At 38.2% G+C, this 23679-nt stretch overlaps 1 long non-coding RNA gene across 2 annotated transcripts in view; it reads left to right on the forward strand.

Annotated features, from left to right (window-relative positions):
* Positions 1-22358, forward strand: part of LOC129640876 (uncharacterized) — a 155069-nt gene extending 132711 nt beyond the window's left edge. For both annotated transcript variants that reach the window (XR_008709014.1, XR_008709013.1), the window contains 2 exons: positions 4750-4888; positions 21277-22358. This is a non-coding gene — a long non-coding RNA (uncharacterized LOC129640876). The remainder of the gene's footprint in view (positions 1-4749; positions 4889-21276) is intronic.
* The last annotated feature ends 1321 nt before the right edge of the window (positions 22359-23679 follow it).

Here is a 23679-nt window from a genome sequence, read left to right on the forward strand (position 1 = left end):
ATGTACTGAGGGACTGGGAATTAGGACTTCAACATAAGAACTTTGTAGGACACAATTCAATCCGTAACAGTTGGACATGATTAAGACCTAGCGATGAATTAGAATTCTTGGTCTGAGAATCTGGGGCTATGGTGGGGATAGAAGAGCACTGTCTTTGAAGATGAAGTGCTCTAGGATAATTAAGTTTTTGTCTCCTAATTAGCTCTGCTCTAGATATTCCTTTAACTAGTGGTGAGGGGAAAGAGTGATCACGAAGTGAACAGATGCTCCCCATTTATAGCCATCATATTTTTTTTAAATCCAAATGAGAACACATGGTTTATTACAGACTAAGCGATGATTGACAAAGTATACAAAATCGGGACTAGTCTTGGCCTCATTTGTGGTAGGCTCTTCATGTGAAAGGATTGCTTTTGATCCATGGTATGGTAGGTGATCAGTACCTCAAACGTCCACAACCTGTTTGTGAATGTATTTCATGGCAAAATGAATTTTTCAGATGTAATTAGGATTAGGGACCTTAAAATAAGGAGATTATGCTAGATTATCCTTGTAATTCAGGTGAGAACTTTATCTCAGTTCAGTTCAGTTCAGCCACTCAGTCTTGTCTGACTCTTTGCAACCCCCTGGACTGCAGGACGCCAGGCTTCCCTGTCCATCACCAACTCCTGGAGCTTACTCAAACTCATGTTCATTGTGTCAGTGATGCCATCAACCATCTCATCCTCTGTCATCCCCTTCTCCTCCCACCTTCAATCTTTCCCAGAATCAGGGTCTTTTCAAATGAGTTGATTCTTTTCATCAGGTGGCCAAAGTATTGGAGTTTCAGCTTCAGCATCAGTCCTTCCAATGAATATTCAGGACCAATTTCCTTTAGAATTGTCAGGGTGGATCTCCTTGTAGTCCAAGGGGCTCTCAAGAGTCTTCTCCAACACCACAGTTCAAAGGCATCAATTCTTTAGTGCTCAGCTTTCTTTATAGTCCAAGTCTCACAACCATACATGACTAGTGGGAAAACCATAGCTTTGACTAGACAGACCTTTGTTGGTAAAGTAATGTCTCTGCTTTTTAATATGCTATCTAGGTTGGTCATAGCTTTTCTTCCAAGAAGCAAGAGTCTTTTAATTTCATGGCTGCAATCACCATCTGCAGTGGTTTTGGAGCCCAAGCAAATAAAGTCTATCATTGTTTTCATTGTTTCCCCATCTTTTTGCCATGAAGTGATGGGACTGGTTGCCATGATCTTAGTTTTCTGAATGCTGAGTTTTAAGCCAAAATTTTCACTCTCCTCTTTCACTTTCATCAAGAGGCTCTTTAGTTCTTCTTCACTTTCTGCCATAAGGGTGGTGTCATATGCGTATCTGAGGTTATTGATATTTCTCCCGGCAATCTTGATTCCAGCTTGTGATTCATCCATCCTGGCATTTTGCATGATGTACTCTGCATATAAGTTAAATAAACAGGGTGACAATATACAGCCTTGACATACTCCTTTTCTGATTTGGAACTGTCTGTTGTTCCATGTCCAGTTCTAACTATTGCTTCCTGACCTGCATACAGGTTTCTCAAGAGGCAGGTCAGGTGGTCTGGTATTCCCATCTCTCGAAGAATTTTCCACAGTGTGTTGTGATCCACAGAGTCAAAGGCTTTGGCATAGCCAATAAAGCAAAAGTAGATGTTTTTCTGGAGCTCTTTTGCTTTTTTCAGTGATCCAACAGATGTTGGCAATTTGATCTCTGGTTCCTCTGTCATTTCTAAATCCAGCTTGAACATCTGGAAGTTCATGAGAACTTCATCTAGCTGGAAGTAGTAGAGGTAAATCGAAGGATAAGGTCAGAGAAGCTCAGATAATGGAAAGAACTCAATCCACTGTAGTTCACTTTGAAGATGAAGGAAGGTAGGTGGCCTCTGGATACTGAAAGTAACCCCTAGCTGACAGAGCAAAGACCTTATTCCTAAAGCCATGAGGATCTAGATTCTGCTAATAACCTGAATGACCTCGGAAAGGAACATTTCCTAGAGCAACCTAGAAACTAGCTAGTCAGCACTTTGATTTTGACCTTGTGAAACCAGAACAGAGGAACCAGTAGGACCAACCAGACTTCTGACCCACAGAACTGTGAGATAATATATTTGTGTTGTTAAATTGTTGTTAATCTCCTAAACTCATGGCAATTTGTTACAGCAGCAACAAAAACTAATACAGTAGGTGTTAGCTGGAATTTCTCTGCCTTTAAGGTCAAGATAAGACTGGAGTCCTCTTGTCTTATGGTGACAAGGACAAATTGTCACAAATTGTCAGATTTATGAGGACGAATCTCTTGTCCTCACCAAGATTTCTGCAGGGCCTCAGGTCATGGAGGATAATGTATACTGTCATGATTTTCTCTTGTTCAGACTTGCTGTTTCTACTGGAGAGTCTGGTAAAATTCTTGTGCCATTGAGCTTGGTCACCTGCCTTCTCCTGTTGTGAAAAAAAGAACATGCTACTCTGGTCTGCTGGAAAATGTGACATTAGTAGAATCCGGGTTACTTCAGCTGAGGCAGCGAAGGTCATTGTATATCAGGTGATAGCCAGCCTATCCTCAGATAACTTGTGAGCAAGACTAGGAAAAATCAGTAGAACTGCCTGATTCCCACTGTAATTATTTGTTACACATTATTATTTTGGTTTTATTAGATACCTCACGCTTACCTGAGGGAATTTTGTTCCCTTAGTAGTACATCTTTTTTTACTCTTTCTCCTCCTTCTATGCCTAAACCACACCATTTCTAGCCTCATTTTAGTATGTTTTATCTCTCTGTGTATCTATCTCCCATTTTTGCCTGTTGATATCAATTTCTTAGTTTTAAAATAATAGCTTCCTTCAACAGTCTGTTTATCAGAGTCTGTTTAGCAGACTTCTTGGTGGTTTGCCACACAAGTCTTCTAGGGAGTTAGATAAGAGGATTCTTTCATAAAGAGTGAATCAGAGCAGGAGGTTAATTCTGCGGATGTCCTGAATGATGTCCTTGGGAGTCTGAGTGACCAGAGAATTGTCAGGGAACCAGAACAGTCTCCAAAGAGGGAAGAGTAATATTTCTGATGATGGTTTCTTAGATTAGAGAACACGATTCACGTTCAAGGGTATTCAAGGGGTCTTACACCTGTCTTCTTGACATCCAGCCCCAAATTACCTTGTATTGTTATCTTAAATCTGTATGTCACGTATCCCCAACAGACTCGTAAACCTTTTGCATGTAGGCTTTGTTTTCTATGTTTTTGAAATCATGACATGTTGTCCACTGTGCCCTGCATATAGCGGGCCTTAAGTAACTGTACATTACTAATGATAAAGAAAAATAAGAGGCTAAAAGAAGAAGAGAGATTATGTGAGGAATATCTCTGATTAGTTTCACCATCTCTTAATTTTTAAAAATCTTAGTCTGGGAAGATACATTCTGGATTTCAAAAAATAAAGTCAAAAAGTTTAAAAAGTAGTTCTTAGAAGAGAGAAATAAGTGTTAAATTGAATCATAGATTACAAAGAGGAGGTTTTGAAATTACCAAAATCAAGAAGTGCAGATCCAAAAGCTATCTACTGATTATTAAGTTGCTGAAGATTATAATTCACTGAAATAAGCACTGGCTCCATATGTGTAAGACAAGAAGCTTTTGGAAGGCAGCTGCTGATGTGAAAATCATTGCTTAATGTTAAATTTTCTTATAATAACTCCTTGGCAGAGTCCTACTAGCAATTATAATACAAAGCAAAATATGTTGCAACAATATGTGTGAAAATATCAAATCCAAAATTTGTTTTATATAGAACACTCATCCTTTGCCTTATTCTTGAAATTTCCACTGATTCTTATATTCATTTAAAATTTGCATCATTTCCCCACACTGTTAATAAAGATTAGCTATATATTGAGAAAGTAGTGTTAATTGCTCAGTTGTGTCAACCCCGTGGACTGTAGCCCACCAGGCTTCTCTGTCCATGGAATTCTCCAGGCAAGACTACTGGAGTGGTAGCCATTTCCTTCTCCAGGGGATCTTCCTGACCCAGGGATTGAACTCTGATCTCCCACATTCTAGGCAGATTCATTCCCATTTTAGTCATAGGGGAAATCCTATAGATTCAGCCCTACTTTTAAAAATGACGCTTTTCCTTAATACAAAAGTAATATGTACTTAAAATAGTAGTCCATATTGTCTGCTTTAAAATTTTAACACCTACATACACAAGTTTGATGTTTGCCATTTTTAGATGATAAGCCTAACACCCTGACTTTGGATGGTATCACTGACTCAGTGGACATGGGTTTGAGCAAACTCGGGGAGATAGTGAAAGACAGGGAAGCCTGAGTGCTGCAGTCCGTGGCATTGCAAAGAGTTGGACATGACAACAACAATTGACCTTAATACAATGGCCATATAATGGCCTTTGAACAGATAAACAAAACATTTGATTGAGAGTCCAAATAGCTTTTGAGGTGTGTGTCTAAAAATAAAGAAGAGGGATGCACACTTGGCTTTAAACTCTCAATCTTATCAGCTTAACTGATAACCATGTATGGTTCTTGTGACACCAACTATGAAAGATTCAACATGGTTGCAAATTGGTTGCAACTCTTCCCCTTGAGGAAAGTTCCTCTCCAGGAGTTTTAGATAGCTTTATTGACTTGCTTAACTTATTGAACATGATAAAGAACACTTCCTGGGACTTTTGAGGCTAGATCCTAAGAAGCTCTGTAACTTTTATGCAGGCCTACAGAGCACTCTCTGGAAGCTCTGAGCTGCCACCGAAGAAGTTTGCCTAACCTGAGTCTGCCATGCTGCAGGAGTGCTCCAGCTGACAGTCCCAGCTAGCCTGCTTCCAGCCATAGCTTCCAGGATGTCAGACATGTAAGTGAAGCTGTCTTGAACTCTCCAAAGCAGAGTATTAGCTAGCTGACTATCACTGAGTAACCTCAGTTAATTTGCTATGAGGAGCAGAACCCTCACCTGACTGAAGTCATCGTAAACTCTTGGTCCATAAAATTGACAGTTATATGTAAGTGACTGTGTTTTTAAGTCACCTAGTTTGGGAAAGTGTGTCACTTCTCTATTCCTGAATAGCAAATCATCCCCGTATTTAGTGACTTAAAATGATAGCAATCATTATCTTTCTGTGTCTGTTTGGGACAGGAAGTTGAAAGGCCACAGCTGGACTGACTTTTCACTGTTGTACAATGTCTGAACTGGGAATATTTGAAAGCCAGGAGTGACTCGATGGCTGGGGGCTTGAGTCACATGAAAACTTACACTTCTGGTGGTTGATTTGGACTGTTAGCCAGGACCTCAGCTGATCTGTTGACTGGCGCACTGTGTAGCTTTGTGATCTCTCCATGAGAACTCTTCACGTGGACTAGTTTGGGCTTCCTCAGAGCTTGGTACCAGGTTCCAAATGAGTGAATGCTCTGTTGTCTCTATGTCTTAGTTTTGTAAATCACGTATGTTCTTTTTGTTGTAGTCGTAGGCCATCTAGATTAAGGGGAGGAAAGACAAATCTTAGGTGACCAAGGCCTCAGGTTTGTTTCTGTTTGTCTGTTTGTTTTGCCTGGGCTAAAGGGTTTCTTGGACACAAGGCTTTCAGTGGTAAAGCCAGAAAAGTTCCAGGGAAACCAGGATGAATTGGTCACCCTACTAAACCCCCTGTTTTGGAGGAGTATCAGAGTCACATTTTATTAAAAGTGGGAGAGAGCGTTGGGGCCATCTTTGAAAAATAAATCCTCCCACAGGTGTTTTATTTATTCCGCAGTGTATAGCTGGAACACCAGTTGATATTGCTAGGGCAATGAACCATTCATCGGAGTACAAATTCTGTGAGAACAGAGATTTTTCTTCTGTTGTTTATCAGTGAGTTTCAGGATCTAGTATAGTGATTGGCACAGAGTCATTGTCAATAAATATTTATGGAATGGCTGAATGGATAAATGTTAAGTCCTATACCATTCCATTACATAAAATCCAGATAGTATATGAGTTTACCACACTTTTCTTGCTTGTTAGTAACCAGAGAAGAAATAATTAAAAAAAATTTTTTTTAATGAAATAACAGCCTTTCAGGGCAGTATAAAGTAGAAAGCTAATCACAACCAATGGACTTTAGAGACTATCACTTCATCCTATGAGACCAACCCCTGAGTTCTCTCCCTTAGGTGCACTTCACAGGCAGAATCTTGGATGACTGTAGCAGGGACAAGATGAAGAGGTGCTAAGGTTCCTTATATTTGTCTGACACGCAGGGTGTTCCTGTTGTGATAGGGTCCTTTTGGTCAGAAGTCATACCCTTTCTCTCATTTAAGCAAGTGGTTGTTAATATTACTTTTTCTTTGGAAAACCCATAAGTTGGAGAAGGGCGAATAGGGGAAATTCTATAGTAGGAACCTAAGGCTTTGGGAGAGGAATAGATGTTAAGAAAAATTAAGGGAGGAGGTCCATGCTTTAAATCAGATTCCTTTAAAGGATGTAACATGAACCAGTGTAGACAATAATGAAGAATAAATCATTGGAAAACCATTTTGGCAGCTGGCTATACTCTGTGTTCATTTTCTCATCTGTCATATCAGGGGATTTGTTAATACTTTCCCGAGTTTAAACATAGGGTTACATTATTTAACAACTCCAGAATTTTAATAAGTTGTAAATAGCATGTTTCTGACAGGACATTGATCTCAAAGAACGAAGACCTCTTTTGGGAAAAAATGGGAAATGTGATAGGATGATAGGATCCAGGTAGAGAATGGAAGAGTTCAGATGTCAGACAAAGGGAATTTTTTTCATACTGCAAAAGAGTGACTTTTCCCTTTCCTATTTTTGCCTTGACATGTCAGTGCCCTACATTATTTCCACACGTTCTCCATAATTCTAAGTTTCTTAATCTTGAAGTTTGTAAAATAGATTTTAAAGGTGAAAAACCTACTTCTATTTATCATTCTTCACACTGATGCTAAAATAAAATACTAGATATTACATTTATAAAACAAGATTAATTTCCATAGAGAAATTCTGTAATATATCACATCATTCCATAAAAGCATAAAACTTACTGAGAGAACTTGTTACAGTATTAAATAATTTTGGTATAAATTATTGATAAATGACACAAATGATTCTGATTTAGTTAACCAAAATAAATGACTTACACTTGAAAATAAGCCTATTTATTGATTTCTTGCTATTTAAAAACTATTTTAAATTTGGAATAGTTATAGTGTAACCTCCTGCTTCACCTTTGGACACTATTAATAAATTCCCTGTTACGAAAGATGAGGAAATGAACACATAATGTAGCCAGCTGCCAACATGGCCTTCAATGATTCTCACTCCCCTGCATTTCCACACTTAGTTCCCTCTCTCACTGAATAAGACAGATGTGAGTCACAGAAGTTGTGTGAGGTCATGGATGTTGGCTGTTTTCAGCAATTAAGTTTTGAGGTAATTTAATACATAACAATAGATAACTGGTTCACATATATAATTCCCACTTTCTCGCTCATCTGTTTCCACTTTCTTCAGTGTCCATGATTTGCATGACTTCAGTTTTCTTGTTCGCTTGGCCAGAAAGAGCTAAATTCTGTCCGCTGGCACCTGTCCTGTTATGAGCGGCTAACATAGCTTCTTGATAACAGACCAAAAAAGTGGAAATTTTCTTGGTGTAACTCCTCCTTCAGGTATTTATATAGCACAAGAATCTCTCTACTGTTCATTCTCCAGTGCCTTTAGATAATTACTTTTTGTAGGGTTTTACAGTTATTTTCCGAGAAATTGCCTGCTAGGGTCTTACTCTATTAATAAGAGAATCAGAAATTCCTCCCTTATTTTTTAAAAATTTGTTCTTTGTTTCAACTGGGCTTTGAATCAAATAATAGTTGATAGCTACTTTTTCATCCATCCCTCTAACTAGAAGTTCTTCCAATTTGGTTTCTTTTAATAAAAGACAAAAACATACGTCGTTTACAGTTCTCTCTTACTCTCTGTAACTCTCTTATAGCAAACCCAAGCACTAAAATACAGGGTAAATTTTGTTGAACCTGTATTTAAAAGCACAGACTTTGTATTATCATGTATTTCAGACTATCTCCAGGAACCAGTGGAAATTGAATAATCAGGTAGAACTAGGTAACTTGATAACTGGGTGGCATTGGGTGAGTTGTTGGGTCACTGTGTGCCTCAGTTTGTGAATTTGGGACAAAAATATCTATCAAAAGTAAGATGTCAAGGATTAAGTGAGGGAGTGAGTGAAATCGCTCAGTAGTGTCCGACTCTTTGCGACTCCATGGACTGTAGCTTACAAGTCTCCTCTGTCCATGGAATTTTCCAGGCAAGAGTACTGGAGTGGGTTGCCATTTCCTTCTCCAGGGGATCTTCCTGAGAGGATTAAATGAGGTGATAAATTCACTGGGACTTTTAAAGTCCCAATAAAGACTGGGTAATAAGAAAATATTGATTGTTTGTCTCTTTAACTGCTCATTTCACATTTTTATCACTCCTAAATTAAATTAGGATGCTCTTTATTATTTTTAGTCTTTCCCATTTTTTTTGCTAATTATACCATTTTATTTATAACTTTCTATGATTATTTGAGATTCTAGTTTATACTTCTCATTATGTTTTAAGTGTTTCAAGAGACAGATTTTGCTTATTTGTAGTGCCTTGTATAGATTAAAAGTATTCAGTGAGAATCTGCAGAATTTATTTTCTTGAGTTGCCATTTCATCATCATTATAGCAGTTTCCTTGTGAGATATTATAAAACCCAATATCTGTTCTTAAAATGCATGAAACACTTAAAATGCATGAAACATTGATTTTCCCATTTTTTTCCAGTGTTTAAAAATAAACCTAAAGATTTGACTTAAAATTTTCAAATTCAAACACACACACTAATCAGTTTGATCCTGGATCCATAATGGCAAATGTCTCTCCATCTTAACTTCAAATGTTTTGGGAGGTTTATAATCAAGGGCTAAAGATGTCAACAAAACACTTCTCTGTCTTTAATCAAGTATTTTTAAATAAATAGTTGACTAGATGGTGTGACTATACATCCATGTTTTGTTTTGTTTTTTCAGATACACTTGAATTTATTTGTGTACAAGCATGTTGTCTTTCTCTCCCTTCAATACGTGGGAGCTATTGTTTTTGTTTGCCTAGCATAAAACATGCCCCACCTTCACAGCATAGGAATGGATAAATGATCTCATCAATGCCAACAAAATGATTCTTCACTTTAAAAATATGAATCTCTAGTGGATATGCACAAGGAAGAAAGTAGCTAAAACAGAGTAATTTATGACAGTGTGACTCTGATTAAGACTTCATAAACACCTTCTACTACGCCCGGTCTTCTTTTTTTTTTTTTTCAAGATTTCTTTTTTGATGTGGACCATTTTTTAAAGGCTTTATTGTTACAATATTATTTCTGTTTTATGTTTTCGTTTTTTGACCTTGCAGTGTGTGGGATCTTAGCTCCCCAACCAGAGACTGAACCCACACCCCCTGCATTGGAAGACAAAGTCTTAACCACTGTACTGCCAGGAAAATCCCCCCTCTTCTTGAAGTTTGTTGAGCTCTACCTCTGGTATAGTGAGATAAGATTCTTTCCTTTTGTTTTGGTGGATGGAGCGGGGGAAAGGAGCATAAGTTAATCAGAACTTTTTTTTTTTTCTTTTGAACAATAAAAAGTACAGGAAATCTCTTTTTGGAATTGCTTTATATACTCTTGGACACAAAAAATTTCATAATAGTAATTCCTTTTGATTCTGTACTTGAAACAAAGTCCTGTTCTTCTTTTCCCCTTTTCCATTTCATGTTCCTGTGAGAGAACTTAAACCAGTTGCTCAAAGACCACTGTAGAAAAGGCTTTAACTATCACTGCTCTAAAGAAGAAACCCAAAGAAAGAAGAGGACTAGAGAGAAATCACAGTCTGGATACTAGGTGATATTGGGGCTTGAAGGAAAACGTTCAGGTACTGTGTCGGGAAGCAGAATGCTCAGTGTAGGCCTTCCAGGACTAAATGCTCTGTAAACAGCTGTGACTAAGAGCACAGTATGGATTTCTGAAAGCTAAATGACTTCAGGAAGATCCTGGTTGCTTTTGAAGGCGTCAGTGTACAGTTTCTTTTTGTGATTTGTCAAGCTGTTTATAAGTTATTAATTGCCTATTGTGTAAGGGAAAGTGTTTCTATATAGGTATTCTATCCTTAACTTAAAACCCGTTTGTAGATTTCAGACAGCTTATAATGCATAAATCTTTTGCTCTCCTTTACTCCTTTCACTGTCTGCTCCTATATTATGTGTGATGTCTTCATTCATAGTTTATGTGCAAAATTAAGACTATGGAGGCCCCTGAACTTCCACTTAACATGTTGTCTTTACTGCTGAAAGCCTTTACACCTTCATAAGTAGTGCTTAGTTGCTAGAGCCTATGTGTTAATTCGTAGCTTCTCATAGAAGCTTAAGAAATGAGTCTTATAAAAGCTTCCACTGCTGGAACTATATTGATGCAAACAGAATTGAGAGAGTTCAGTTATTAAGGGTCCTTTAGAACACATTGATAACTGTCAGAAAGTTTTTGGTGAGGTGACGTTCAGCTTTTTCCCATGACCTCATTACTGAATTCGGAGAAGGCAATAGCAACCCACTCCAGTACTCTGGCCTGGAAAATCCCATGGACAGAGGAGCCTGGTAGACAGCAGTCCATGGGGTCGCAAAGAGTTGGACACGACTGAGTGACTTCACTTTCACTTTTCACTTTCATGCATTGGAGAAGGAAATGGCAACCCACTCTAGTGTTCTTGCCTGGAGAATCCCAAGGACGGGGGAGCCTGGTGGGCTTCAGACATGACTGAAGCGACTTAGCAGCAGCAGCATTACTGAATCATAGGGGATGCAAATCTTAAACTAAATTATTGAACAAATATAGATTACCACGTGTGAACAAAACTGTATATACAGCATTTTCTGTCAGTTTGATTATGTTCCAGCTCTCTTTTTTAGGTACCCTAATGGCAACCCACTCCAGTATTCTTGCCTGGAGAATTCCATGGACAGAGGAGCCTGGTAGGCTGCAGCCCATGGGGTCACAAAGAGTCGGACACGACTGAGTGACTAACTTTCAAGACCATCTTCAATAAAACATTTCAGTTCAGTTCAGCTCAGTTGCTCAGTCATGTCCAACTCTTTGTGACCCCATGGACTGCAGCACACCTGGCTTCCCTGTCCATCACCAACTCCTGGAGCTTACTCAAACTCATGTCCATCGAGTTGGTGATGCCATCCAACCATCTCATCCTCTGTCATCCCCTTCTCCTCTTGTCTTCAATCTTTCCCATCATCAGGGTCTTTTCAAATGAGTCACTTACTTGAAACAATTGCAAGAATGTGCTGAAGGCAGGATTTGGCTGATTTATATTTGACAAAAGGAAAACAGAATTCTCCACTCTAGGGTCTGGATCCCAGAGCAATTAAGACCTAAGCCTCAAGCTCTGTGTCCAAAGATTCAGGTACTAGAGCTTCCTAGGTTACTATACTTTTATGCAAGGGCTGCTGCTGCTAAGTTGCTTCAGTTGTGTCCAACTCTGTGCGACCCCACAGATGGCAGCCCACCAGGCTCCCCCGTCCCTGGGATTCTCCAGGCAAGAACACTGAAGTGGGTTGCCATTTCCTTCTCCAGTGCATAAAAGTGAAAGTGAAGTCACTCAGTCGTGTCCGACTCTTCACGATCCCATGGACTGCAGCCTACCAGGCTCCTCCATCCATGGGATTTTCCAGGCAAGGGTACTGGAGTGGGGTACCATTGCCTTCTCCGTTATGCAAGGGCAGGAGTGTCTTAAAACTTAAGGTAACCCATATGTCTGGAATACCACTATTGTTACCATTGAAAACACATTTTTAATATTTATCATACTGACAACACAAGCATTCATTTCACAAATGAGACCCCACTTTGTTACTCATTATTTTAATTGTTAAAAATCTAGTATTGGTCACAAAGAAAGCTGAAATTTTTAGAATAGCTGTCTCTAAAGTGTGATCTTTCTCATATAATGCTAGGTGACCATCCCTGGAATGTGAATTTTCAATTAAGATAATTGATTAAATTTAAGGTGTAATCGGGCTTCCTTCATAACTCAGTTGGTAAATCATCTGCCTGCAATGCCGGAGACCTGGGTTCAATTCCTGGGTTGGGAATATCCCCTGAAGAAGGAAATTGCAACCCACTCCAGTATTCTTGCCTGGAGAATTCCATGGACAGAGGAGCCTGGCAGGCTACAGTCCACAGAATCACAAGAGTTGGACAAGACTTAGCGACTAAACCACCACCAAGGTGTAATTTAAGCTAAATAACACATATTACATAATATAATATTTATGTTTAAATATTTTAATGCAAATTTAAGGTGTTTTGTTATTCTTAAATTTTCAGAGATTATAAACGTTCATGGTTTTAGAAGTTCAGGCTCAGGAATTCTGTGATTCAAATATTAGTTAAGTTTTAGCCATATCAATAATAAAATCTAGTTTTGTATCAGAGTTGTAAAGCAAAATGAAATAGTAGCTCCAGAATTTCTGAGTCTATTTGGTCTGAGTCTATTTCGAAGAAGAGTCCAGTAATGAATTTACTAGACTTTGTATTTACATAACAAGGCCACTGTTTTTACTTGGATTTTATGTTTATTTGGATGGCTTTGAATGTGAGATTATGGAGGACCCTGCTTGGATATTTTCACTGGGCAGACTTATGCAATGTAACTTTAAAAAGTTGAGATGGCATATATTTTTAATAATTCATTTGTAATGTATGTGAGGCATTTATGCTCAAATTTAAAATTTTTGAATGTTTGATTATTCTGATCTATAAGAGACAAAATTATCTAGAGGATGGGAAGCCTTATTGCAGAATTTGATTTGAGTTCCACAAATGACAATAACATAGTAGAAGTTCCTTTTCTATGACGTTAAGCATTAGTATATACTTCCAGGGTCTAAACATAATGGCAGGTCTAACAAGAAACAGGTTTATGGTCTAAAAAAAAGTACCATTTTATCTTCATTATATTTGTTTTCCTAAGAAACAGTTATTGTATTGTACTCCAATTTACTAAATCTGTGTTGCATCATACATATAGTTTCATGGACCAGTTGCAATTTTTAATATGATTCTTGAAAAATATGCACAAAGGTGCTTTAACTACTATAAGACCTCACTTTTTCATTTGTAAAACTATGATTCTCTCCTTAAAAGGAAATTATATTTGTAAATCATCTGATGATGGAAGAATCTGTATAAAATTTGTGAGTTACTCCTTATAGTGAAAATTATGGTGAAATTTTAAAACAGATGATTTTCAATAAGTATGAACTATTTTTTCTTCTGTCCTAAAATCTTACTCTTTACAGTTCTTCAGAAACTGGAGTCATTTGTTCTGTTGTCTTTAAAGTCTCTAATCTCAAAAGCTATTCTGTGTTTCCAAAAGGCTTAAAGTTATTATGTGGTCCCTCAGCTTAGGCAGAGAATGGCTTTTGGGATCACGAACATATGGATGAGAGTCAATAAGATCATTCTGAGAGAGAAAAGATAATGAGAAAAGAATAGTGTAGAAGAAAGAGCCCTGAGGAATAACAACAGTAGGGAAAGTGAAAAATACGAGCAAAGGAAAATTTGAAAATTATTGATATCTTATATGCTAGGAAAAAAGATGAGTAAGTGGTCAAGTGTATCAAACACTATTTTACATTTCTGGTGAAGTTGTAGAGGGTTTAAAAAACCACTGATTTCACTATAAAGGTGAGAATGGATAAACTAAAAAGTAGTGTTTGTATTTTAAGCTATCAAAAAGTGGTAGAGTCAAGTAAGTCTAAATAAATTCCAAACATAGACAGACCTTCCCTGTCTTGTCACAAGTCAGTGCCAGCTTGCATTTCTGGGTTAGTCTGCAAATCGCTAGCAAATGGAATAGGTTTGTCCTAGGCAAAGAAAAGCTGCGAGGACAAGGGGAAAACAGCCACACTGGGGCTGACACGTTCCATCTGCATCTGAAGGAGACTTACGAATTCCACTCTCCCCGGTTCTCCTCTGTGGGAATTTTACTGAATAAGCTCTGTTTTGCTGTGAACTTAAAACTGCCCTAGAAAAGAAAGTGTATTAATTTAAAAGAAGTGACATGCAGAATTAATTGGATTGGATTTACACCAGGGTAACTGAAACAGAAGAAAGTGTTAGTAACAGATCAATAGAAATAATCTAAACGAAAGCATGTAGGATAAGACAATTAAAGATTACTGACTAGAAAAGCAAAGTCTGAGAGGAAAATATAACATGGCCTAGTATACATGTAATTTATGTCCCAGGAAAGAAGGAGAGTGGGCAGGAAAATAAAATATGAAGAGAAAATAGCCTAGACGTTTTCAAAGCTGATTAAAGTCTCAAACCCCAGAATGAAGAAGCCTGCTGAATACCAGGCAGGATAAACACAGAAAACCTTGCCAAGGTAAACCATAGTCAAGCTGTTGAAAACCAAAGATAAAGAGAAAAACCCTAGAAATAGTCTTGATTAAGAAAGATGGATGATTGACTAAATAAATACACAGAAGCTAGAGAAATGGAATAACATCTTTTAAATGCTAAAAGGATGTCAGTTCACAATTCTTTACCTAATGAAAATATCTACTACAATTAAAATGAAGTAAAAATGGCTTCAGAGAAATGACGAGGTTATTCTTCACTAGCAGATATGCCTGAACAGTAGCTTAAAGAAATCTTTTTTAGAATGAAGGGAATTTGCCCAATTGGAAAGTTGGATATTTAATAAGAAAACAAAGAGCACAGAAAAGGATAAACACGTGGAGAAATATAAAAATGAAAGTCATAAGTCAGTTATATAAATAAATATATAAATATTGTTGGAATAAACTGCAAAATGCAGAACATGTCAGCTTGGACTTAAAAATAAGACCCAATAATACAATTTATAATTGGGTCTTGTTTATAAGCAGCCTGACATTAAGCCATTAAAAATAAGGATGCAGAGGACTTCCCTGGTAGTGCAGTTGATAAGAATCCACCTGCCAATGCAGGGGACAGCAGTTTGATCCCTGATCTAAGAAGATTCCACATGCTATGGAGAGACGAATCCTGTGTGCCACAACTACTGCGGTCTGCACACTCTAGGGCCTGTGAACAGCAATTAGTGAGACCCTGTGTTGCAACTACTAAAGCCCATACACCTGCAGCCTGTGCTCTGCAACAAGAGAGAAACCACTGCAGTCAGAAGCGTGGGCTAGAGCTAGAGAGTAGCTCCCACTTCCTCAGCTAAAGAGAGCCCACATGCAGCAATGAAGACCCAGTACAGCCAAAAAATAAAAATACATAAATACATAAACAATAAGGATGCAGAGAGGTTGGAAGTAAAACAACTGAAAATCCTATCATAAAACAGATAAATTTAGCTAAAATTAGTATTAGATAAAGTAGACTTCAAGTCAATGGATACTACCAGAAATAAAGAAAAAAGTTTGGAGAGGTTCCATGACTAGATTTTAAAATTTATTCTGAAGTCACAGTAATTAAGACAGTGTGGTATTGGTGTAAGGATAAACAAGTAGATCAACAGAACAGATCACAGTGCAAACCTACAAGTGTAGAGTCACTTAGTCACTTAATTATTTACAAAGGTGCCAATACAATTAAAAAGGGAAAAAAATCCTTAAAATACTGGTGTTGGGAGCACCATACAATGAATATTTGTAAAACCAAAAATTTTGTGGCCACTTCATGCTGTACATGAAAATTACTTTGTGACATAGAGCTAAACATGAATGCTAAATAAGTAGAAGAAAACATAAAGGCAAAAATTTATGACTGTAAAGAAGGCAAAGATTATTTAGACAGGATACAGAAAGCACTAACCAAAAATATTTTTACATAGTACAAAGATTTTAGCAAAATTAAAGTTTCTTTTTATCAATAGACATAAGTAAGTCACACACTTAGAGATAATATTTACAATATATACATCTAACAAAGTACTGATATGGAGTAACTAAAGGCTGACTTGTAATGAATAATAATTTGTGACTAATGATAAACAATCCAGTTAAAATAGATAATATAGATGAATCTGCATTTCATAACAGAAAACATTTGAATGGTCAATAAATATATAAAAGGTGCTTAGATCATTTATCATCAGGAAAATGAAAATTTAAACTCTAATTAGATCTCTTTATATTTATAAGAATAAAACTATTTTACTAAAAATAAAAGATATACAAAATCAAGTCTGGTCAGTATATCTCATACATTGCAGGGAGTGTGTAAAATGGTACCACCACCTTGGATAATTTTTTTGCAGTTTCTTGTAAAGTTTAAAAAGGCATTGCCCAAAGAAAGGCAATGCCAAACAGTGCTCAAACTACCGCACAATTGTACTCATCTCACATGCTAGAAAAGTAATGCTCAAAATTCTCCAAGCCAGGCTTCAGCAATATGTGAACCGTGAACTTTCAGATCTTCAAGGTGAATTTAGAAAAGGCAGAGGAACCAAAGATCAAATTGCCAACATCCACCAGATCATCGAAAAAGCAAGAGAGTTCCAGAAAAACATCCATTTCTGCTTTATTGATGATGCCAAAGCCTTTGACTGTGTGGGTCACAGCAAACTGTGGAAAATTCTGAAAGAGGTGGGAATACCAGATCACCTGATCTGCCTCTTAAGAAATCTGTATGCAGGTCTGCTGCTGCTGCTGCTAAGTCGCTTCAGTCGTGTCCGACTCTGTGTGACTCCATAGACAGCAGCCCACCAGGCTTCCCGTCCCTGGGATTCTCCAGGCAAGAACACTGGAGTGGGTTGCCATTTCCTTCTCCAGTGCATGAAAGTGAAAAGTGAAAGTGAAGTCGCTCAGTCGTGTCCGACTCTAGCGACCCCATGGACTGCAGCCTACCAGGCTCCTCCATCCATGGGATTTTCTAGGCAAAAGTACTGGAGTGGGGTGCCATTGCCTTCTCCGGTATGCAGGTCAGGAAGCAAAAATTAGAACTGGACATGGAACAACAGACTGGTTCCAAATAGGAAAAGGAGTATGTCAATGCTGTATATTGTTACCCTGCTTATTTAACTTCTATGCAGAGTACATCATGAGAAACGCTGGGCTGGAAGAAGCACAAACTGGAATCAAGATTGCAGGGAGAAATACCAATAACCTCAGATACGCAGATGACACCACCCTTATGGCAGAAAGTGAATAAGAACTAAAGAGCCTCTTGATGAAAGTGAAAGAGGAGAGTGAAAAAGTTGGGTTAAAGCTCAACATTCAGAAAACTAAGATCATGGCATCTGGTCCCATCACTTCATGGCAGGTAGATGGAGAAACAGTGGAAATAGTGGCTGACTTTATTTTGGGGGGCTCCAAGATCACTGCAGATGGTGACTGCAGCCATGAAATTAAAAGATGCTTGCTCCTGGGAAGAAAATCTATGACCAACCCAGACAGCATATTCAAAAGCAGAGACATTACTTTGCAAACAAAGGTCCGTCTAGTCAAAGTTATGGTTTTTCCAGTAGTCATGTGTGGATGTGAGAGTTGGACTGTGAAGAAAGCTGAGCACAGAAGAATTGATGCTTTTGAACTGTGGTGTTGTAGAAGACTGTTGAGAGTCCCTAGGACAGCAAGGAGATCCAACCAGTCCATCCTAAAGGAGATCAGCCCTGGGTGTTCATTGGAAGGAATGATGCTAAAGCTGAAAGTCCAATACTTTGGCCACCTGATGCAAAGAGCTGAGTTATGTGAAAAGACCCTGATGCTTGGAGGGATTGGGGGCAGGAGGAGAAGGGGACGACAGAGGATGAGATGGCTGGATGGACACGAGTTTGGGTGAACTTTGGGAGTTGGTGATGGACAGGGAGGCCTGGAGTGCTGCGGTTCATGGGGTCTCAAAGAGTCGGACACGACTGAGCGACTGAACTGAACTGTAAAGTTTAAACATGCACATAACCTTTGATTTGTTAGTTCCTTTTGTGACTCAGATGGTAAAGTGTCTGCCTACAATTCAGGAGACCCAGTTTCAATCCCTGGGTCGGGAAGATCTTCTGGAGAAGGAAATGGCAACCTACTCCAGTAGTCTTGCCTGGAAAACCCCATGGATGGTGGAACCTGGTAGGCTACAGTCCATGGGGTCGCAAAGAGTGGAACACAACTGAGCGACTTCATTTTCACTTTCACCTTTGACATTGCAAGTGTACATCTAGGTATATCCCCGCCCCGTCCCCCAAATTAGTTCACAAGTTCACAAAAAAGTTTTGTATAAGAAGAATGCTTATATTAGTTTTGTTCCAGTAGAGCATCAGGCAAAGCGTGGAGGTTGATAATACAATGATTTCAGTAGAAAGGGTGATTAAATTGGTGCCAGTGGTAAAGAACCCTCCTGACAATGCAGGAGATGGAGGAGATGCAGGTTTGATCTTTGGTTCAGGAAGATCCCCTGGAGGAGGGCATGGCAACCCACTCCAGTATTGTTGCCCAGAGAATCCCATGGACAGAGGAGCCTATTGGGCTAAAGTCCATGGGGTCACAAAGAGTAGGACACGACTGAAGTAACTTCGCATGGCATCTGAGAAAGAAGTGCCCTTGGAACTGAAGTTTTGTCCACCTTTGGTGTGACTATGGAGCCATTGCCTTTAACAATGTGAACTTCAAGTACACCACAGATGGCCCCCTGGTATTGAATGATCTGAGAGCAAGCACTGACTCAAGAGGAAAGGTTGGCATTGTGGGAAGAATAGGAACTGGAAAAAGTTCCCTCATCACTGCCTCTTTTAGATAATCAGAACACAGTGGTACAGTTTTGATGGATAACAATTCAACAACTCAAATTGGACTTCACAGTTTTAGAAAGAAAATGTCAGAGTACAAACAACCCATAAAATACTGGAAACAACCCAAAAGTTCATTAACAGGAAATGTGAAAACAAATTGTTAATTTCATATAATGAAACACTATGAGAGTAGTCAAAGTAGTAATAAACCACAAACACACTCAATCACATTAGTGAATCTTTAAAATATTATTTGTGTGAAAGAAGCTAAACACAAAGAATACATACCATATGACTTCATTAAAAAAAATTATTGGAGTATCAGTTCAGTTTGGTCACTCAGTTGTGTCCAGTTCTTTGCAACCCCATGGACTGCAGTGCACTGGGCTTCCCTGTCCATCACCAACTCTCAGAGCTTACTCAAACTCATGTCCATTGAGTTGGTGATGCCATCCAACCATCTCATCCTCTGTCATCCCCTTCTCCTCCCACCCTCAATCTTTCCCAGCATCAGGATCTTTTCAAATGAGTTCTTCGCATCAGGTGGCCAAAGTATTGGAGCTTCAGCTTGAGCATCAGTCCTTCCAATGAATATTCAGGATTGATTTCCTTGAGGATGGACTGGTTGGATCTCCTTGCAGTCCAAGGGACTCTCAAGAGTCTTCTCCAACACCAAAGTTCAAAGGCATCAGTTCTTTGGCAGTCAGCTTTATTTATAGTCAGATTCTCACATCCATACATGACTACTGGAAAAATCATAGTTTTGACTAGATGGACCTTTGTTGGCAAATAATGTTTCTGCTTTTTAATATACTGTCTAGATTGGTCATAATTTTCTTCCAAGAAGCAAGCTGCTTTCAATTTCATGGCTGCAGTCACCATCTGCAGTGATTTTGGAGTCCCCCCAAAATGAAGTCTGTCACTGTTTCCACTGTTTCCCCATCTATTTGCCATGAAGTGATGGGACCAGATGTCATGATCTTCGTTTTCTGAATGCTGAGTTTTAAGACAACTTTTTCACTCTCCTCTTTCAGTTTCATCAAGAGGCTCTTTAGTTCTTCTTCACCTTCTGCCATAAGGGTGGTGTCATCTGCATATCTGAGGTTATTGATATTTCTCCTGGCAATCTTGATTCCAGCTTGTGCTTCATCCAGTCCACCATTTCTCATGATGTACTCTGCATATAAGTTAAATAAGCAGGGTGTCATTATACAGCCTTGACTGTATATTGGACTGTCAAGGTTTTGAAATGGATTTGGAACCAGTTTGTTGTTCCATGTCCAGTTCTAACTGTTGCTTCTTGACTTGCATACAGATTTTTCAGAAGGCATAGTTGCTTGATAAAGTTGTGTTGGTTTCAGGTGTACAGTAAAATGAATCCAATATATATATATATATATATACACACACATATATCCATTCTTTTTTAGATTATTTTCCCATATAGGTCATTACAGAGTAATGACTAGAGTTCCCTGTGCTATACAACAGGTCCTTATTAGAACTAAAAAGCCTCTTGATGACAGTGAAAGAGGAGAGTGAAAAAGTTGGCTTAAAGCTCAACATTCAGAAAACGAAGATCATGGCATCTGGTCCCATCACTTCATGGGAAATAGATGGGGAAGCAGTGGAAACAGTGGCAGACTTTATTTTTCTGGGCTCCAAAATCACTGCAGATGGTGACTGCAGCCATGAAATTAAAAGACGCTTACTCCTTGGAAGGAAAGTTCTGACCAACCTAGATAGCATATTCAAAAGCAGAGACATTACTTTGCCAACAAAGGTCCGTCTAGTCAAGGCTATGGTTTTTCCAGTGGTCATGTATGGATGTGAGAGTTGGACTGTGAAGAAAGCTTAGCACCGAAGAATTGATGCTTTTGCACTGTGGTGTTGGAGAAGACTCTTGAGAGTCCCTTGGACTGCAAGGAGATCCAACCAGTCCATTGTAAAGGAGAGCAGCCCTGGGTGTTATTTGGAAGGACTGATGCTAAAGTTGAAACTCCAGTACTTTGGCCACTTCATGCGAAGAGTTGACTCATTGGAAAAAACTTTGATGCTGGGAGGGATTGGGGACAGGAGGAAAAGGGGACGACAGAGGATGAGTTAGCTGGATGGCATCACCTACTCAATGGACATGAGTTTGAGTGAACTCCAGGAGTTGGTGATGGACAGGGAGGCTTGGCGTGCTGCGATTCACGGGGTCGCAAAGAGTTGGACACTTAGCTACTTAGCTGCTTAACTACCTAACTAAGTCACAAAGAGTCGGACTTAGCTACTAAACTGACTGACTGACTGAGTATGCATGTGTCACTCTCAATTTCCCAATTTATGTCCCCACCAAGCCTTTCACCAGTGGTAACCATAAATTTGTTTTCTGCCCCTGTGACTCTTTTCTGTTTTGTAAATAAGTTCATTTGCATTTTCCTTTTTTTAGGTTCCACATTTAAACAGTATCCTACATTTGTTTCTCTGCATCTGACCCAGTATGATAATCTCTACGACCATCATGTTGCCGAAAATGACATTATTTCATTCTTTTTTATCGCTGCGTAATATTCTGTTGTATATGTATACCACATCTTTGTTACCCACTCCTTTGTTCTTTCAGTCTTTTTTATCCAGGTGTTAGCTATTTTGACCTTGTTCTCTAATTTTGTCTATTTTTCCTTGTTTTCTATTTCTTTGTCATTTTGTTTCCTTTTTTGGAGACTTTTAAAACTGCATTTTCAGCCTTTGTATTGAATTTTCCATTTCAAGATATTTATATTTATTTTTAAAAACTTCTTTTATGTCTCTGAACGTTTTTTTTTTTTTCAATCCATCCCTTTCTTGTTTCATGGTTGTAACATGTTTTCTGGTTTATTAATGATAGACTTTGAAATTTTGTTCTTCTGTAATGTCAGTTTCTTAAAAATTACTTTGTTTGAAACCATGTTGAAGAGTTTACTCAGATTTCTGGTGTCTTTGGTATTACCCTCATAATTAAAAACTTGTGGTAAAAATGGTAATTGGAAACTCTGAAAATATGGGTGGAAATTACTGACTGGCTTCTGTAGAATGATCTGAATGGGATTTTTGTTGGAGAATCCCAGTATCCCAATACTTTAAGATTTTCCTAAGACTGTGGATTTCTAAGAGAGTTTTCTTTTATAATACAAATTACTTTTTGGAATGCAAAGCTCAGTGCTCTGGTGGTCAAGTGGGAAAACAGGTTATGTGTCTCAACTTTCAACATTTAATCCAGTTAATATGAGTCATTCAGTCCTTTACTTCTCCAGAAAAGAATTCTCCAGTATTCAGCCCGTACTGAGGAAGGGTAGCTATCAGATTATGAAGAGGAAAGTGTGTCTAGGGAAACCCTAATTTGTCACACATCTTTTACCCAGTCCTCCTTATTTTGACCTTGAAACCCATTGGGTTTCCATGGCGGCTCAGATGGTAAAGATCTGCCTGCAGTGCAGGAGACCAGGCTTTGATCCTGGAGTCAGGATGATCCCCTGGAGAAGGGCGTGGCAACACACTAGAGTATTCTTCCGTGGAGAATTCCATGGATGCAGGCTCCTGGTAGGTCACGATCCATGGGGTTGCAAAGAGTCGGCATGTCTGAGTGACTAACATTTCCACTATAAATTTCAGAAAAACCTGTTGTTACAAATGTTGAACCTTTTGAGGATTCTTCTTTGTAAACTAAAACCTAAGTCTTAGATTTTGCTACTGCTTATTTTAGATTAGGCATTCTAACTCCCATCTATTTTTCTGGGTTCCAAAAGTTTGTTGCTGTTGTTACCTTTCTTGTTTGTCTTTTGATTTTTTGTCTTTAAAATATGCAGTTAGAGTGAGGTTTTTGAAGGCAGAGAATTGAATTATTAAATGTACTCTTTTAATTCAGAAGACTTTTTTTTCATTGACTTTAGCGGGTAAGAAATGAAGTCTTGTCCTGCAATTTATGAGAGTGCTTATTACTATGACAATGGAAGTATGTAAAATTAGAATATGTTTAATAAGCTTCCCATAATTATTTTAAGCATTATTTTTAGAATAAAGAATGCATGACAACAAGCAATTATCTTTGACAATGAAATTTAAATATATTAATGACTACTGGTTATTCTAGTGTGTTTGGTTATTAGCAGTTATTTAGAAGTTAGTCAAAATAAATTCACGCTGTACATATTCCTTTTATGCATTTTCCAGACTCCTCTCCTAATTGATTTGATCACAACTCTAAACTCTAGAACTTGTATGTCTTATAAGAGCACTAACTTTATGTTGTGTGCCTTTAAGAAAGGGAAAACCAACAGGACTGTACATCATACTCTAATTACTTGTATTTCAGTTTAACAATTGATAGGTGGATCCAGAGAATCCATATAACATTTTTAAAGCTAGTGAAATTTTATAAAGCCTTAAAAGAACTTACTGTTTTGTGTGTGGAATTCTTATTAGAATAATCCCACTGATCATCATCTGTGCACTTAGGCAAAAGGAAAGCTTACTGGCATGTATGACACAGTCAGTTCTGCACTTCAGTTTTTCCAGTTGTTGTGCCAAAACTATTTTAAAATGGTACCTCAGCCTAGTATTGCTTAAATGTTCCTTGGACCTTACTTGGTAAAAGATAAGTTTATGTTTTCAAAACTATCCTGTTATTTCTGGTTTTAGTTCAGTTTAATATGGATGTTTTGAATTTGCATGATTCTGACAAGAATAGTGTTAAAACCAGAGGACTTTTGGTTTTACAAATGAAATCAAGACAAATAAAGAAGGAGAAAACTGACTTTACTATTTAAATAGCTTTGTATAACGCTTAGGAATTAGACTTGAGATCAGTCAATCT

This window comes from Bubalus kerabau, unplaced genomic scaffold (assembly GCF_029407905.1).
Source record: "Bubalus kerabau isolate K-KA32 ecotype Philippines breed swamp buffalo unplaced genomic scaffold, PCC_UOA_SB_1v2 scaffold_50, whole genome shotgun sequence".
In the NCBI taxonomy this organism is placed as follows: domain Eukaryota; kingdom Metazoa; phylum Chordata; class Mammalia; order Artiodactyla; family Bovidae; genus Bubalus; species Bubalus kerabau.